Here is a 15,958-nt window from a genome sequence, read left to right on the forward strand (position 1 = left end):
AGTAATTTTCTGGCATTCACCAACTATACATACGACAGCCATTTTAAGAATAATTTTAAGGTTTTTAGTACTCAGTCACCTGTCTAGTGGTAATGCCACTTCAGCAATGAAAAATCATGCCTATTACAATGATAAGTTTGTTTAGCTGCTCAGCCATGATTAGGAATGGGCGTGACTGAACAGATGGGTCAAATTCGGCCCAGAAGCATTAGGTACACCAGAAGGAAACCTTTAAAATTTCACTCTTCGGGGATGTTAATTCACCGCTTTTTGGCATTTTTTAAAACTGTGAGTTAAATGTTGAACTGTGCTTTTGGTTCCCTCAAGCCCATGTGAGCGCAAAGCTCAATTTCATCCATTACGGCAAGGAGCACCCTCCCTGAAAAGGAGGCCAAGAACTTTCCTTCTCTCGAAGTAAGAGGTGGCTTTATGAATTCTTATTTCCAAAATTACCCAAATTAAATTAGCAGTGCTATGGAACCAAATGACAACACATCAGCTGCTAAATATAAAAGAAGTTATGTAAAATTTCACAAACCCGTTCATTAGCATATTTATATCCCTTCCCACATCAGTCATCAGCCCTTCCTGGCAGCCCTAGGCAGCACCCAATTCCATCTCTGATCTGCACAAATGGGTCTGGGGCTTCTGATGCCTTATGTTCACTGTGGCTGCCATGTTCTCTAAGAATCAGCATTGATTTTTTGGAGAAAAAAAAAATAAAGGGCTGGTTCTTTTGTTGGAGATTCACGATTCCATACAAGGGCGGATCCAAGTACTGTGGGGGCCTCTTTGAAAAAAGAAGAAAATCATGAGTACGCAATTCAGTACAAAACCCTAGAAGGGGCAGTAGGACTGAGGGGCCCTGAGCTTAAGCTTCATGAGGTTCTGACTGCCTAGAATCAGGAACAATCTTTAAAGGTTTGCCACATCTTTACACGTGTCATCTGTCTGGCTGCCTGTTGTCATTAACAAATCCAAACTATCCACAGCTGACAAAGAAGGGAACTCCATATGGAGAGATGCTGAACCTCTCAATTTTTATCTCCCTCGATTTGTGGTTCCTTCTGGTGTCTCCCACCACTGCTCTTGTCACTCCATTGACGGAGTTTTTATCAGTATCCTTAAAATTTTTTTTTCCTTCTAAGAGCCATATGAAGACACACACACACACACACACACACACCCCAAATGAAAACTACTCTACTTGATATTGTCAAGATGGTCTGGTCTTGGAAGACAGGGATAACTCCCGTGTCATGGTGATATTCGGAGTTAAGCCCCATCTCTCTCCCCCTCCTGCAAACCCCAAGTGCAACAGTCTCTTGAATAAAGTTCCTGACTGTCTTTGTCAAGTGTCAGAATCATTTTTTTCTGTCAGCAGTCTGAGCTGAAGCCTCTGAGACAGAATTACAAAGCAGTGCTTGAATCAAGATCCAAGATACAGGATTTCTGAGGTCCGTGTTCATAGCAGTAGTAGAACAGGAATTGCGGGCACTGTGGTTTTAAAGCAGATGATCTGGACAACACCAGATGAACACAAAAACAACAGTCTCTCTGTTTCAGCTTCCTAATTGGTGACCAAAGATGTCGGACTAGAACAGAGCTAGAGATCGACAGAGAGCCTGGATTCTCCATGTTTACTTTTATTTTTTTTTAATGTTTGTCCATTTTTGAGAGACAGAGTGAGAGCAGGGGGAGGGGCAGACAGAGAGGGAGACACAGCAGGCTCCGAGCTGTCAGCACAGAGCCCGACTCGGGGCTTGAACTCACCAACCACAAGACCGTGACCAGAGCTGAAGTCAGACACTTAACTAACTGAGCCGCCCAGGCACCCCACTCCGTGTTTACTTTTAAGGGGTTCTAAAAACCTCATGGAAAATTCCAGAGCTGCTACTGCTGTTGCTTCTGCCTTTTATTAGGGAAAATTTCAAACTTACAAAAGGAGAGAGAAGAATTCCCCAGGCCTCTCATCCCTCAGCCTCCACGTTTATCAACACATGGCCAATTCTCTCTCTCTCTCTTTTAGTAACTCATGGCTTTTCCCCCACATTTCCTATTTTGCAGCACATCTCTTACATCGAATCATTTTATTTCAACATTGTTTCTAACAGATAAAGGCTCTTAAAAGTCATAGCCACAGTATCACTATCTCCATGAAAAATATCACAACAAATAAAGAAATGATTCTGTAACATCATTATTCAGTCAGCCAATTCAGCTTCTTCAGCTATATTTAAACAGTTGTCCAGAGCCAGGCTAGAATTTTCACGTGTTTGCTAAACCAACCGGGAAATAAATATGAGGAATAATTTTGGTATGCCTCCATTAGCAACTAAGATGAATAGTATTAAATAAAAATAATTTCAGTGCTGTGCGTGTGTGTGTATGTGTCTGAAAAAAGAAGGATGATTCACAGAGAAATGTAATTTGCTTTTGACAACTGAGAATATGTAGAAGTTGAGAGTATAAAAAGAAAATTCTTGGGGCACCTGGGTGGCTCAGTTGGCTGAGTGTTCAACTCTTGGTTTTGGCTCAGGTCGTGATCTCACTGTCATGAGATCAAGCCCCCACGGGGGTGGGGGTGGGGGGTCTATGCTGACAGCATGGAGCCTGCTTGGGATTTTCTCTCTTTCTCTCTTCAAAAATAAATAAATAAACTTAAAAAAAGAAAATTACGGACATTTCTTAATTTTCTTCTGTATTACTGAACAAAAATTGCCTTGTGATCTTCATATATTTAGCAACTGAAATACACATTTATGTTATTCTTATTTAAAGGGATTTGACATAGCATAACCTATAAAGTTATCAAGTCACTGAGTTGTACAGCTGAAACTAATGTCACATTGTGTGTCAATGCTCTTCACATTTAAAAAAAAAAAATAAAAAAATCCAAAGGGGTTTGAGTTGTGTTATAGAAACTAAAAACCAGGGGCGCCTGGGTGGCTTAGTCGGTTGAGCATCCAACTTCGGCGGCTCAGGTCATGATCTCGCGGTTTGTGAGTTCAAGCCCCGCGTCGGGCTCTGTGCTGACAGCTCAGAGCCTGGAGCCTGCTTCAGATTCTGTGTCCCGCTCTCTCTCCGCCCCATCCCTGCTTGTGCTCTGTCTCTCTCTTTAAAAAATGAATAAACATTAAAAAAAAATAAAAAAAAAAAGAAAGTAAAAATCATACACACACAGGTCTTGAAGGAGAGCTTTCACATGTGGTGTGTATGGAACCCCTCCCTGGGTTGAGTGTTAAGATGTTCTTCATGCTCATTACCTAATATCCCTTCTAAGACGACTACGGAAAATCTCTCTCCAATATTAGTATCGGGAATACTTTTTCTGCATCTCTCAAAGCCGCTTTTTATCTTTTATTATTAATTTTTAATCACAGGGACCCTCTGGCTCTTGGGCTGTTTTCATTTATGTCACTGAGTTGACCGCACGAAAGCGCTGAGGTTCTGTTCTGGGGTCAGTCTTCATGCGTGTCAAGTCATGATCTCATGGTTCGTGAGTTCGAGCCCTGAGTTGGGCTCTCTGCTGTCAGCACGGAGACTCCTTGGGATGCTCTCTCCCTCTCTCTCTGCCCCCTCCTCTCTCTCAAGAATAAATAAAGATTAAAAAAAAGAGGTCATACCTAGTATTTACTGAGTGCCTTGTATGTTCTAGGCAGTATTCTAAGAGCCTTATATACAAGGTCTCCAAGCCTTACACTTTGGATTCTAACTCCACTTTCGGTTCCGCATAACTTACTCTCCTGATCCTAACTTCCTTCTCCTGTGTTTTCACATATTTCATTACCTTGTATTACAACTTTGTAAGCAGCACTAAATCCTTTCTGGAACAAGCTGAAGCACAAACAAATGTTTGCTGGATCTTTATATGGGAACACAGTGGATAATGTCCACCACCACAATCGAACGGACCTTAGGAATAGGCAGTGGGAAGGTCAGAAGTCCTTTATTTACATGGGATTTTCTAAAGCTCAAGTTGAGGTCTGATTCATTTAAAATACACACACTCAATTTTATCCCTTGGCTAACAGAAAGACTGAATAGGTTTTTGTCATTTTTTTTCCCAGATATATCTGGTGGATATCATGCCTGCCGACACTATCGTTCTGTTATTCGTAATCTCTGTCCGTCCTCAAATCTAATTCAATACAGTATGTCTAAAATTCTATTGAGAAACAGCTTTTAGAAACTATGTTAAAAGAAAAGCCAAACATTAAATCACTAGCAGTCCCCTCATCCATGTCCTATGACCACCCTGGGCAGCAATCTCAGCAGGTTACCACATATGAAAAGGGGTCATGCTGGGGCACCTGGGTGGCTCCGTCGGTTAAGCCTCTGACTTCTGCTCAAGTCATGATCTCATGGTTCATGAGTTCGAGCCCTGAGTTGGGCTCTCTGCTATCAGCACGGAGCCTCCTTGGGATGCTCTCTCCCTCTCTCTCTGCCCCCTCCTCTCTCTCAAGAATAAATAAAGATTAAAAAAAAAAAAGAGGTCATACCTAGTATTTACTGAGTGCCTTGTGTGTTCTAGGCAGTATTCTAAGGGCCTTATATACAAGCTCTCATCAGAGACACCCCTGCCGTGTAGGTGATTCCATTCCCATTTACTGAGGACAGAATGAGTTGATTACGGACACTTGATACTTGCTCAAGCTCTCTTGGCTAGGAAGTGGTCGACCCTGGATTCCAAAACCTGCTCTGAGGCCAGCTGGCTTCCTTCTCCTTTGCTGGATGGCTGTTTCCAGTGAGGGCAAACGCAAATGTACAACGTACCCCACACTCGTCTATTTTTTTCTCCTTTAGGACAGCCTACTTTAACTATTCTTAGAATCATTTTTAACAGCTTTTGAGGTATACTATACATACTACAAAATTCACCCATTTACTTACAAAGTCGTGCAACCACCAACGCAATCAAGTTTTAGAACGCCTCCATCATCTCCTCACCCCTCTCTGGTGCCAAGCTCCGCCCCAACCCCGGGTCTCAGACACCTTTCATCTACTTCTGTCTCCACAGCTTTACCTTTTCTAGAAATTTCATATAGATGCAATCACCTTGTCTTTTTGTGTCTGGCTTCTTTGACTCAGCATGATTATTTTCGAGATTCACCCATTTTGTTATGTGTATTTTAGCAGTCTGTTCCTTCTTAAAAATTGCTGAGTTCTAGGCCATTGTATGAATATACCTTGTTTTGTTTATTCATTCACCAGTTGATGGTCATTTGGGTTATTTCCAGTTCTTGACTGTTATGAATAGTGCCATTAGGAATATCTGTGTACCAGACTGGGTTGATAGCCAGAGTGGAATTGCTGGATTATATGGTAGGTGTTTAACTTAAAAATTTTTTGTTAATGTTTATTTATTTTTAACGTTTATTTATTTTTGAAACAGAGAGAGACACAGCATGAACGGGGGAGGGGCAGAGAGAGAGGGAGACACAGAATCGGAAGCAGGATCCAGGCTCTGAGCCATCAGCCCAGGGCCTGACGCGGGGCTCGAACTCACGGACCGCGAGATCGTGACCTGAGCTGAAGTCGGACGCTTAACCGACTGAGCCACCCAGGCGCCCCAATGTTTATTTATTTTTGAGAGAGAGAGAAAGACAGACAGACTGTGAGTGGGGGAGGGGCAGAGAGAGAGAGAGGCACAGAATCTGAAGCAGGCTCCAGGCTCTGAGCTGTCAGCACAGAGCCCAACGCAGGGTTCAAACTCACGAACTGCACCGAAGTCAGATGTCCAACCGACTGAGCCACCCAGGTGCCCCGGTAGGTGTTTAACTTTAAGAAACTGATGCACTGGGACACCGGGTGGCTCAGTCGGTTAAGTGTCCGACTCTTGATTTCGGCTCAGGTCATGATCTTACAGTCGTGAGATCCACGTGGGGCTCTGCACTGGGCCACAGAGCCTGCTTAAGATTCTCTCTCTCCCTCTGCTCTTCCCCCAGTTGCATGTGTGCTGTCTTTCAAAAACAAAACAAAACAAAACAAAACCAAAAAAACCCCCAACAGCATTCCCCCCACCCCCAACCTGCTGCATTGTTTTCCAAAGTGGCTATTCCATTTTACATTGTCAAGAGGTCAGTGTCTAGGGGTTCTGGTTTCGCCACATGGTCTCCCATGCTTGCTTCTGTCAGTCTTTTTAATTTGAATTACTCTGGTGAGTGTGTAATGGCATCTAATTGTGGCTTCAGTTTGCATTTCCCTGACGACCAATGAGTTTGAGCATCTTTTCATGTGATTGCTAGCAACTTGCGTATCTTCTTTTTGAGTGTCTGTTCAAATATTTTGCCCACTTAAAAAAAAACTGGGTTGTATGCCTTCTTAGTATGGAGTTTTATTTCTTTTACAAGAATAAGGGATTTAAAAAATTATCTGGATTTAAGTCTTTTGTCAGCTCTAGGTGTTGCAAATATTTCCTCCTAAAGTGGAACTTGCATTTTAATTTTCTAAAGTATCTTTTGATGAGCAAAGTTTTAAATTTTCTGATGCCCAGTGAATCAATTTTATCCTTTTAGCATTTATGCTTTTTTTGTGTGTTCTAAGAAATCTTTTCCTAACCCAGAGTAAAAAAATATATATATATATATAAAATATATATTATATTATATTATATTATATTATATTATATATAATACATATATATTATATAATATATATATTATATATGATATTATATATTAAAATATATAATATATATTATATATATGATATTATATAATATATTAAAATATATAATATATTATATATATGATATTATATAATATATTAAAATATATAATATATTATATATATGATATTATATATTAAAATATATAATATATATTATATATATAAAAAATATATAAAAAATATATATATAAAAATATATATATAATATATATATATATTTCCCTCAAGTTTTCTTCTGTAAGTTTTAGAGTCATAGTTCTTACGTTTAGGTCTATGATTCATTTGAGTTAATTTTTGAGTATGGTGTGAGGAAAGGGTCAAGTTTCATTTTTTTTCCATATGGGTATCCAGCTTCCCCAGCATATTTATTGCAAAGAACCTTCCCCACTGACTTACTTTGGTATCTTTGTTGAGATAGACTATATACATGTGGGTCTATTCCTGGACTCTCAATTCTGTGTCACACTGAACTGTAAGTCCCTTCTTTCGCCAACAATACACTGTCTCGATTGCTGCAACATGTAGTAAGTCTTAAAATTAGTAGTGTGAACTCCTCCAGCTTCACTTTTCTTTTTCAACATCATTTTGGCTGTTCTAGGTCTTTTGAATTGCCACATACATTTTAGAATTAGCTTGTCAATTTCTATAAAAATCCTGCTGGTATTTTGATTGAGATTGCATTGAATATATAGTTCACTTAAGGGAGAAGTGTTCTAATCCATGAATATGATGTGTTTATTTATGTCTTATTTAAATTCTTTTGTAATTTACTGGGTATAGAGCTTTCATATCATTTGTTAAATTTTTTCCTCTATAGATTTCTTGGATGTTATTTAAAAAATTTTTGTTAACATTTATTCATTTTTGAGAGATAGAGAGAGACAGAGCATGAGCATGGGAGGGGCAGAGAGAGGGAGACACAGAATCCGAAGCAGGCTCCAGGGTCTGAGCTCAGCACAGAGCCTGACACGGGGCTTGAACTCACGAACTGCGAGATCATGACCTGAGACAAAGTTGGACACTCAACTGATTGAGCCACCCAGGTGCCCCACTTGGATGTTATTTTAAATGTACAGGTTTTGAAAATTTCATTTTTGGATTTCTTTTTCATTGTTAGTATGTAGAAATACAATTGGTTTCTGTATATGATCTTATAGCCTGCAACCTTGTTAATCTCACCTGTAAGTTCTAGGTGCTTTAAAGTGCAGCTGTGTATAGAAACAGCCACATGGCTCTGGTCTCTCCTCTCTCTTCCTAAAGTGTGACCCATTAGGCAGAATCATACCCTGGAGCAGAATCAGAATTCTCTGTGGTTCCAAGTACAGAGCGCTGAGCCTCGGGGACTTCACTCCCTGCTGTGGCCATGTTTCATGGCTTTTGCTGCCCTCAAACACTTTTTGTTTGTTTGTTTGTTTGTTTTAAAGATACGCTAAGGGGCGCTTGGGTGGCTCAGTTGGTTAAGCGTCTGACTTTGGCTCAGGTCATGATCTCGTGGTTTGTGAGTTCAAGCCCCACGTTGGGCTCTGTGCTGACAGCTCAAAGCCTTGAGCCTGCTTCAAATTCTGTGTTTCCTTCTCTCTCTGCTCCCCGCCCCCTGCTCACACTCTGTCTCTTTCTAAAATAAGTAAACATTAAAAAAGTTTTTAAAAAACATACACTAAGATTTGTCTAGGGATTTTACTTTTATTTCCAAATTATAATCTCACAAAACAACTGCGGTAAGTATAAAGTTTTAGTTAATCAGATCCACGAACCATAGCAGAGAATTAAATAAATCGACCTCATAGTGATGAGAACATAATATTCCTCAAGTATTTTTCTCCACAAACTTAATTTTTGAGCTTTTGATTTCCCCTTCACAACACTCCCACTCTTATACCTAAGAGTCTCTCTGTAAAATCCTAATTCTCTGAGAAAATTGTGCACTTGGAAAATGTCTAAGAGACTCATCAGAGAAACTTATTTGTGTGGGAACAGAAATAAAATAATTAGGTATTTTCATTAGGGATAAAAGACTCAAAGAATCACGACTTTAGTCACTGCTTCCAGACAATTCTCTATCAAGTTTTCTGACACAAGTTCTCGTTGGAACATAATTACATAACGCTTTAAGGTATTATTCTTGGTCTTCTTAGTCACTCTGAATTCTTTGTTTTTTGTGCTGAGAGGCAACATGAAAGGAGGACCCCTCCTCTTTGGGAAGAAAGTGAGATTTAAAGTAAATGTCTTTAAAAGTGCGTTTGCTATATTTTTGCTGGCAACAATTATAGAATTAGATACACATTTCTTTGAGAAAGTTTTAGTGTAAAACATACTAACGGTATCTAATAAGGAATCAGAAAATACTCATGGTTTGAGCATGGATTTTTGTACTGGAGTGCCTGGGATCAAATCCCAGCGACTGAGACTCAGTTTCCTTTTCTGCTCCACAGGATACAACAGTTCTTCTGGGCAGAGGTTGGCTGGGACAGGTCAGTATCTGGGGAACAGGAGGTGCACGTGTGAAGGGTGAGGGGAGGAAGGAGACGAAGTAAGGTGGCTGGAAAGACAAAACGAGACGTGGGATGGGGTGACGTGGGGGGGCCAATCCTGACTCAAGACAGCCAAGAGAGTGACGACCAACAGCGTGAGGTGCCGGTGAATGGTGAGGGTCCGGGAGAGTCCTTTGACACAGGACAGCACAGAACACAGCGCAGCGTTTCTGTAAGAATGGGGCAAGAGCCGTCAGATTCCAACAGGCCAAGAGGGAAACACACGGCGAGGAAACAGAAGTCACGGGTAGGCTCCAGAATGGAGTTCTAGAAACATCTACCACACACTTGCTGGTATAAGGCATTACACCAGGCGCTGGTGTGGGAAAGAGAGGGCTCGGGATTTCAGAACGTAAGGAGAGGGATGAGCCGGGTCACCAGCACAAGGCAGGTGATGGTGCGGCTGTGCAAAGAACCAAGAGCAGTGCTTAACTTCCCACCCAGTGCTTCTGATCCTGGATTTACCCTAGACTTGCAGACCCTTCCAGAAAGGCCCCCCCCAGCCAATGTGGCTTGTCCAGATTTACCCATTTAACAGCTGGGGAGGGAATGAAGCTGGCTGAATACTGTGTAAGATTACTAGAAGGAAGGAAAGAAAAGGGTGCAGGATATTTACATAAGAATGTGTGCTACAACTTGGGAAATGTGCCTTCATGGTCTTGTGCTGCAAACTGAGCTTCCGAGTCCTTTGCACAGGGGTAGGGTGCCTGCCAGTGACCTCAAGGACCAACAGCTCTCCCCTGCAACAGAAACAGGGTGCAGCCAGGAGCTGCCATGGGGGCAGCTACGTGTGTACCCGGACCCTAAAGTTAGCTGACGGTGTCCTGAGTGGGCAAGAACACAATCATGCGGGGTTTTGTCATGGGAAACGTGGGGCCCCGCAGCTCTGCTGGGTGGACCAGTGAGAACGCTCTCTGGGAGGTGACAAACAGCCACCAGAAACTTCGGGACCTCGCACTACATTGGAGGCATTGGTGATTCAAATTTCGATGTAGATATAAAAGAAGGTATTTCAAAGGCAACCACGGAGCTCCTTGGCGATTCTGCAGCAGCTGCCAATCTGACAACAGACAACCAACATAAAAGGGAAGGAAAACTGTCCCCAAACCCCAAACACCGTGCATGTTTGTGCAAGATCGTCTTTCGGATTTCTTCCATTTTGGGGACTCTGATTTTAAGTGTTGTGTTTTTCCTCTTTCTTTTTATTTCTTATGCACCAGTTTTACTGGGATATAATTCACACACCACACGATTCACCCATTTGAAGTGTACAATTCAATGGTTTTCAGTATACTCGTAGAGTTGTGCAGCCATCTCGACAATTGCTTTTGGAACGTGACCTCTCCCCACCCCCCGAAGTCCTATATTGTCAGCAGTCACCCCCCACGTTCCTCCCCCCCAGCCTGTGGCAATCACTGATCTACTTTCTCTCTCCTCGGAGCTGCCTATTCTGGACATTTCATATACGTGGACTCGTAGAACACAAGGTCTTTTGTGTTCGGCTTCTTTCCCCCAGCATGTTTCCAGGTTCATTCATATTACAGTACGGATCAGTGCTTCATTCCCTTTTATTGCCAAACAATATCGCATTGTGTGATGGATCACATCTTGTTCATCCATTCATCATCTGGTGGACATTTGAGTTGTTCGCACTTTTTGGCTACCGTGAACAATGCTGCCACGAACATCTGTGTGCGAGTGTTTGTGTGGATGCGTGTTTTTAATTCTCTTGGGCACACACCTAGCAGTGGGCCTCCTTTCTTTCCCCAGGGAAACATCTGGAACCATTTACAAGAATTACTAATTGGAATTTCTAATTGCACGTGTTTAATTCATCTCAGCATTTGATGACCAAACAGTTATGTGTCCTAACGGAGGCTGACAGTGTGGTAGATATTACAAGATGGTCAATCTCATCTAGCTTCTGAATGTACTTCAGGTTTAATGTGAACACAGACAGGGGTGCCTGGGTGGTTCAGCTGGTTAGGTGTCCGACTCAGGCTCAGGTCATGATCTCTCGGTTCGTGAGTTCGTGAGTTCGTGAGTTCCAGCCCCGCGTCGGGCTCTGTGCCGACAGCTCGGAGCCTGGAGCCTGCTTCGGATTCTGTGTCTCCCTCTGTCTCTGCCCCCTCCCCCACTCACACTCTGTCTGTCTCTTGCTCTCAAAAAATAAATAATGAACGTCAAACAGATTTAACTTTGAACGCAGACAGACCTGGCCTTCTTGAGCTCCTGACAATTGCAAAATAAAAAGACTCGAAGATGACCTGAGGCCCCGGCTCCTCCCGCCTGGGCCCCACATCTGTGTTCTGCTGCAGCGGCTGGCAGTCATCTCCTGAGCTCACTTGGGGCCGTGCCCCGGGGAAACAGGAGGCACCAGGGAAGGGCAGAGCCAGTTCTCTTCCTTTGGAGCTTACAGTGACCAAGTGAGTGTTTGGAAGGAGAGTTGTGTGGGGCGGAGGGAGTGATTATTCCCTCCACACCCTCCACTGTGGACTCAAACAATAGATGTTATTCATCCACAGGTGTGATTCGGCCAATGTTATCGAGGGCCCAGAATGGGTAAGCGTTGTGAGGGGCAAGAACAAAAGACAAAGTTTAAAAAAAAAGGAATGAAAAGGGCCTGGCAGGCAAGAAAGGGGGATTTCTTGTGCAGGTGAGGATTAAGCTCGTGACCTCCCAGCTGCTGGGTTCAGTGGTCAATTCTCAGTCCCCTCTTACCTGGCCTATCATAAGCAGCGTCCAACAGAGCTGACCACAGTCTCTGTACTCCTGGCTTCCAAGACATCTCCCTCTCTCCTGACTTTCCTCTGACCCCATGGACAGTCTTGCTTGGTGTTCTTTGCTCGGTCCTTCTCTCTTCCCAGCCTCCTACCACTGGATGGACTCACGGATCCTCCTGGGTCGTCTTCTCTGGCTAAACTCACTTCTTCGATGAGTTCCTCCATCCTGAGACTTATGTACCGTGAACATGCTTGTGATTTTCACACTGATGTCTCCAGGTGAACTCTCCTCTGAACTCTGCACTTGTGCATCCATTGCCTGCTTGACATCAACACCTGAATTCTAACAGGCGACCGCAACTCAGGAAGTCCAGAACGGGATGCCTAATTATCCCCCTAAAACTTGCCCCACTTTAAGTCTTCCCCAGTTGCTGGCAATGCCACAATTTAGTTGCGCAGGCCCAACCCCCGGAGTCATCCTTGACCCCTTTCTCTCACACCCGACGTGTGATCCTCAAGGAAATCCTGTCGGCTGTACCTTCAGAATACACCCAGATTCTGATCACATCTTGGAACTGTGCCGCTGCATTCCTGAAGGCAGGCGTCACCCGGGACAGGAAGGTATTGCCACTGATTCCCACCTGACTTGTTTCCACCCTTTCTTACCAGTCTCTTCAACTCCGGAACCATGGAGTTTTTGAGAATGTAAGTCTGGTCACATTACAACTGGGTTCAAAACGATCCCATGCTAACAACCCAGTCTCCACAGATGGGTGCACAGATGGACAAAATGTGGTATACACATACAATGAAATCATTCAGTCTTAAGAAGGAAGGAAATTCTGCAATATGCTACAACATGGGTGAACCTTGAGGATATTAGCCTCAGTGAAATAGGCCAAACACGAAAGGACACACACCGCACGATTCCACCTATATGGCGCACCTACAGTAGTGGAATGCGTAGAGAAGAAAGTGGAATGACGGTTGCCAGGGGGTGGGGTACGGGGAACGAGGAGTTTGTGCTTAATGGGAACAGAGTTTCAATTTGGGAGGATGAAAAGGTTCTGGTACGGATGGTGGTGATGGCTGCAGAATAACATGAACATACTTAATGCAACAGAAATCATACACTTAAAAATGGTTAAAATGGCAAATATTACGTTTTGTGTATTTACCACACAAAAGAGTTTATTAAGAAAGCCAAAACAAACCAATCCAATCCAATGCTTCCCATCCCAGAGTTAAAGCCGAAGTCCCCACATTATCTGACTCCCCTCCCCCATTCCTGGACCTCTTGCCTTCTCGAGTCTTCTTGTGTCTTCTCCGGACACACAGGCCTGGCTGTTCCTGGGCCAGGCCCAATATTCTCGTTTGCGCCACCAGAATGTCAGCTCCGTGAAAGTAAGCTCCTCTATCTGCTGCTGTGTTCACAGCACCTAGAATCATGCCTGGCACGTACACATTTGACGGCCATTTTCGGAATCTATGGATGGATGGGAGGTCTTTGGAGGTTTGGATCAAGAGAACCCCAGAGCTCTGCTCTAGGGATGTGAACTCAGGGGCGACAGGGAATACACCACTGTATACAGCAAGCCTGGAGTGAGCTTGCCAGAGGAGAGAAGGAGCGATAAAGCAAGAAAGGATGGCAAGGGTGGGACCTCAGATTGGAGATCTGGAGGAAGAGGAGAGCCAGGAGAAGATTAAAAAGTGTACTGTAAAATGAAAACCAAGATGTAGTTGTGGGAGCAGGGCCGCTAGCCAAGATGGAATTTAGCCGATTACCGAGGTCAAAGTGAAAAACCACTTACAACAAGACGGTAGACACATGGCTTCCTTCAGAATCAGTGCAGTTATTCCAGTAAGAATTGAAAGCAACCTCCAGGGGCTATGCAAGACATAAGGAACACAACAAACAGAACGGCTCTGGTTCTTGCTCTCGTGAATCTCTTAGAGCCAAACCATCTAATGAGCAGCCAGCAACAGGGTTTTAGGGGGAAGTCCATAACAAGGAGGATCTTTATTAATTTTTTTCCTACCTTGACTCCAAATATCAAGAAAATGATATTTTCATGGCAAATGGAACAGTAAGAGGGAATAAATTAAGGCAGCTGTCAGATTACAGGAAGAAGAAATATTTTTCATATAATCTTTCAAAAAAATTTTTTTAATGTTTATTTATTTTCGAGAGAGAGACAGAGAGAGAGAGAGAGACAGAGACAGAGCACGAGCAGGGAAGGAGCAGAGACAGAGGGAGACACAGAATCTGAAACAGGCTCCAGGCTCTGAGCTGTCAGCACAGAGCCCAATGCAGGGCTCGAACTCATGACTTGTGAGATCATGACCTGAGCTGAAGCCAGACGCTGAACCGACTGAGCCACCCAGGCGCCCCATTTTTCATATAATCTTTATCCTAAATCCACTTTTCTTCCTACCACAAGAAAAATGTCCCTCAACTTTCAGGGAAACAGGTAACTGAGTTATATTTGGAAAAGCTTTGAAAAATAAACACTATATATGATGGTTAAGCATTGCACTGATTATTGCTGTGCCTGTTCTAAGGACAGCCTGGGCTCACTTATATGACAGTGTCTCCTTATTCCCTGACCACAGAGCACTGTCCTTGGAAGAACCTGGTACTTAAAGTTGGAGAAGAACAGTTCTAATGTCTTTCCTTGGGTGTCTAGTGGACGTCTTAAACTCCACACGGTCGGTGTTGAACTCCCGACTCCCACCCCCCACCCCCTGGCCAAACCTGCCCCCTCTACAGCCTTCATGTCTGGGTGGATGGCAACTTTGTCTTTCCAGTTGATTGGAACCAAGCGTGATGTCATTTTGATGCTCCTCTTCCCCTCACCGACCACACTGGGATCTGTCACCGTGACTCTGCTTTCAAACTGTAGCTGGGGTTGAATATCTCACCATGTGCATGGTTCTAACCACTAATACCTGCCACTTAGGTTATGGCGAGACTCCCCCAACCGGTCTCCCTGCTTCCACCTACGGCGTCTTTTGAAACTGCAGTCAGGATGACGCTTTCATAGTGAAGGTCAGCTCAGGTCACTCCTACGGGGCGCTACTCACTCACAGTCCCCAAAGTAACCGTAAGACCCTGTTTCTTCGGCACCCCTCCCTCCATATATCTCTCTAGTATCATGCCATCAGCCTCCTCCTGCTCACTGTCCAGCCACGCTGGCCTCCTGCTCTTCCCTGCACCCCTGGGGTCTCCCATCCTGGGGCAGGACCTTAGCCCTTGCCTAAGCCTGCCCAACCATTCTTGTCTCTGCAGTCCTTAGCACCTCCTAATACTCTTTAACAAATGCAGTTATCATGTCCTACTTATTCCTTGCATTCCCTGCTAGACTATAAGCCCCACAAGGGCAGGGATCTTCATGTTTTCTTCCCTGATGTATGTCAAGCACTTGGGATAGTCCTGACACTAGGGCTCGAGACGTGGTTGTTTCACAAGCAAGTGGACAAATAAACTGTTATGGGAAGTCCCCTCCTCTCGCTCTGTCAATGTTCACCTCCATAGCAAAAGTTTATGCTAATTGACAGCTGAAAATCTGGGGTGCCGGGGTGGCTCAGTCAGTTGAGTGTCCGACTCCTGGTTTCAGCTCAGGTCATGATCTCATGGTTGGTGAGGCTGAGCCCCGCGTTGGGCTCTGTGCTGCCAGTGCAGAGTCTGCTTGGGATTTTCTTTCTCTCTCTCTCTCTGCTCCCTGCCCCACTTTCTCTCTCTCTCAAAATAAGCAAACTTAAAAAAAGCTTAGGGAAAAAAGAAAGCTAAGCATTCATACACGTTATTTGTCAGTAAATTTGAATTGATGGAAACCTGGTTTGTGTCTACAGGTGGGTTTCATCATTTGACGTTTAAAGGCACGTTTCTTCCGGTTCTCTCCTATGAATAATTTAAAAAGTAACTTTTCTCGATCCCAAGAACATTATTGTCCTCAGGAAGTTATAAAGAACTCATGTAACTGACAGCATGTTGAGCACGACAGGTGAAGGCGTTTCCTTTCTAGGACAGAC

At 43.6% G+C, this 15,958-nt stretch overlaps 1 protein-coding gene across 2 annotated transcripts in view; it reads right to left on the bottom strand.

The window, feature by feature from the left end:
• GNAL (G protein subunit alpha L) overlaps positions 1-15,958 on the bottom strand; it is a 149,945-nt gene that overhangs the window by 42,909 nt on the left and 91,078 nt on the right. The window lies entirely within an intron of this gene.

Source organism: Panthera tigris, chromosome D3 (assembly GCF_018350195.1).
Source record: "Panthera tigris isolate Pti1 chromosome D3, P.tigris_Pti1_mat1.1, whole genome shotgun sequence".
In the NCBI taxonomy this organism is placed as follows: Eukaryota; Metazoa; Chordata; class Mammalia; order Carnivora; family Felidae; genus Panthera; species Panthera tigris.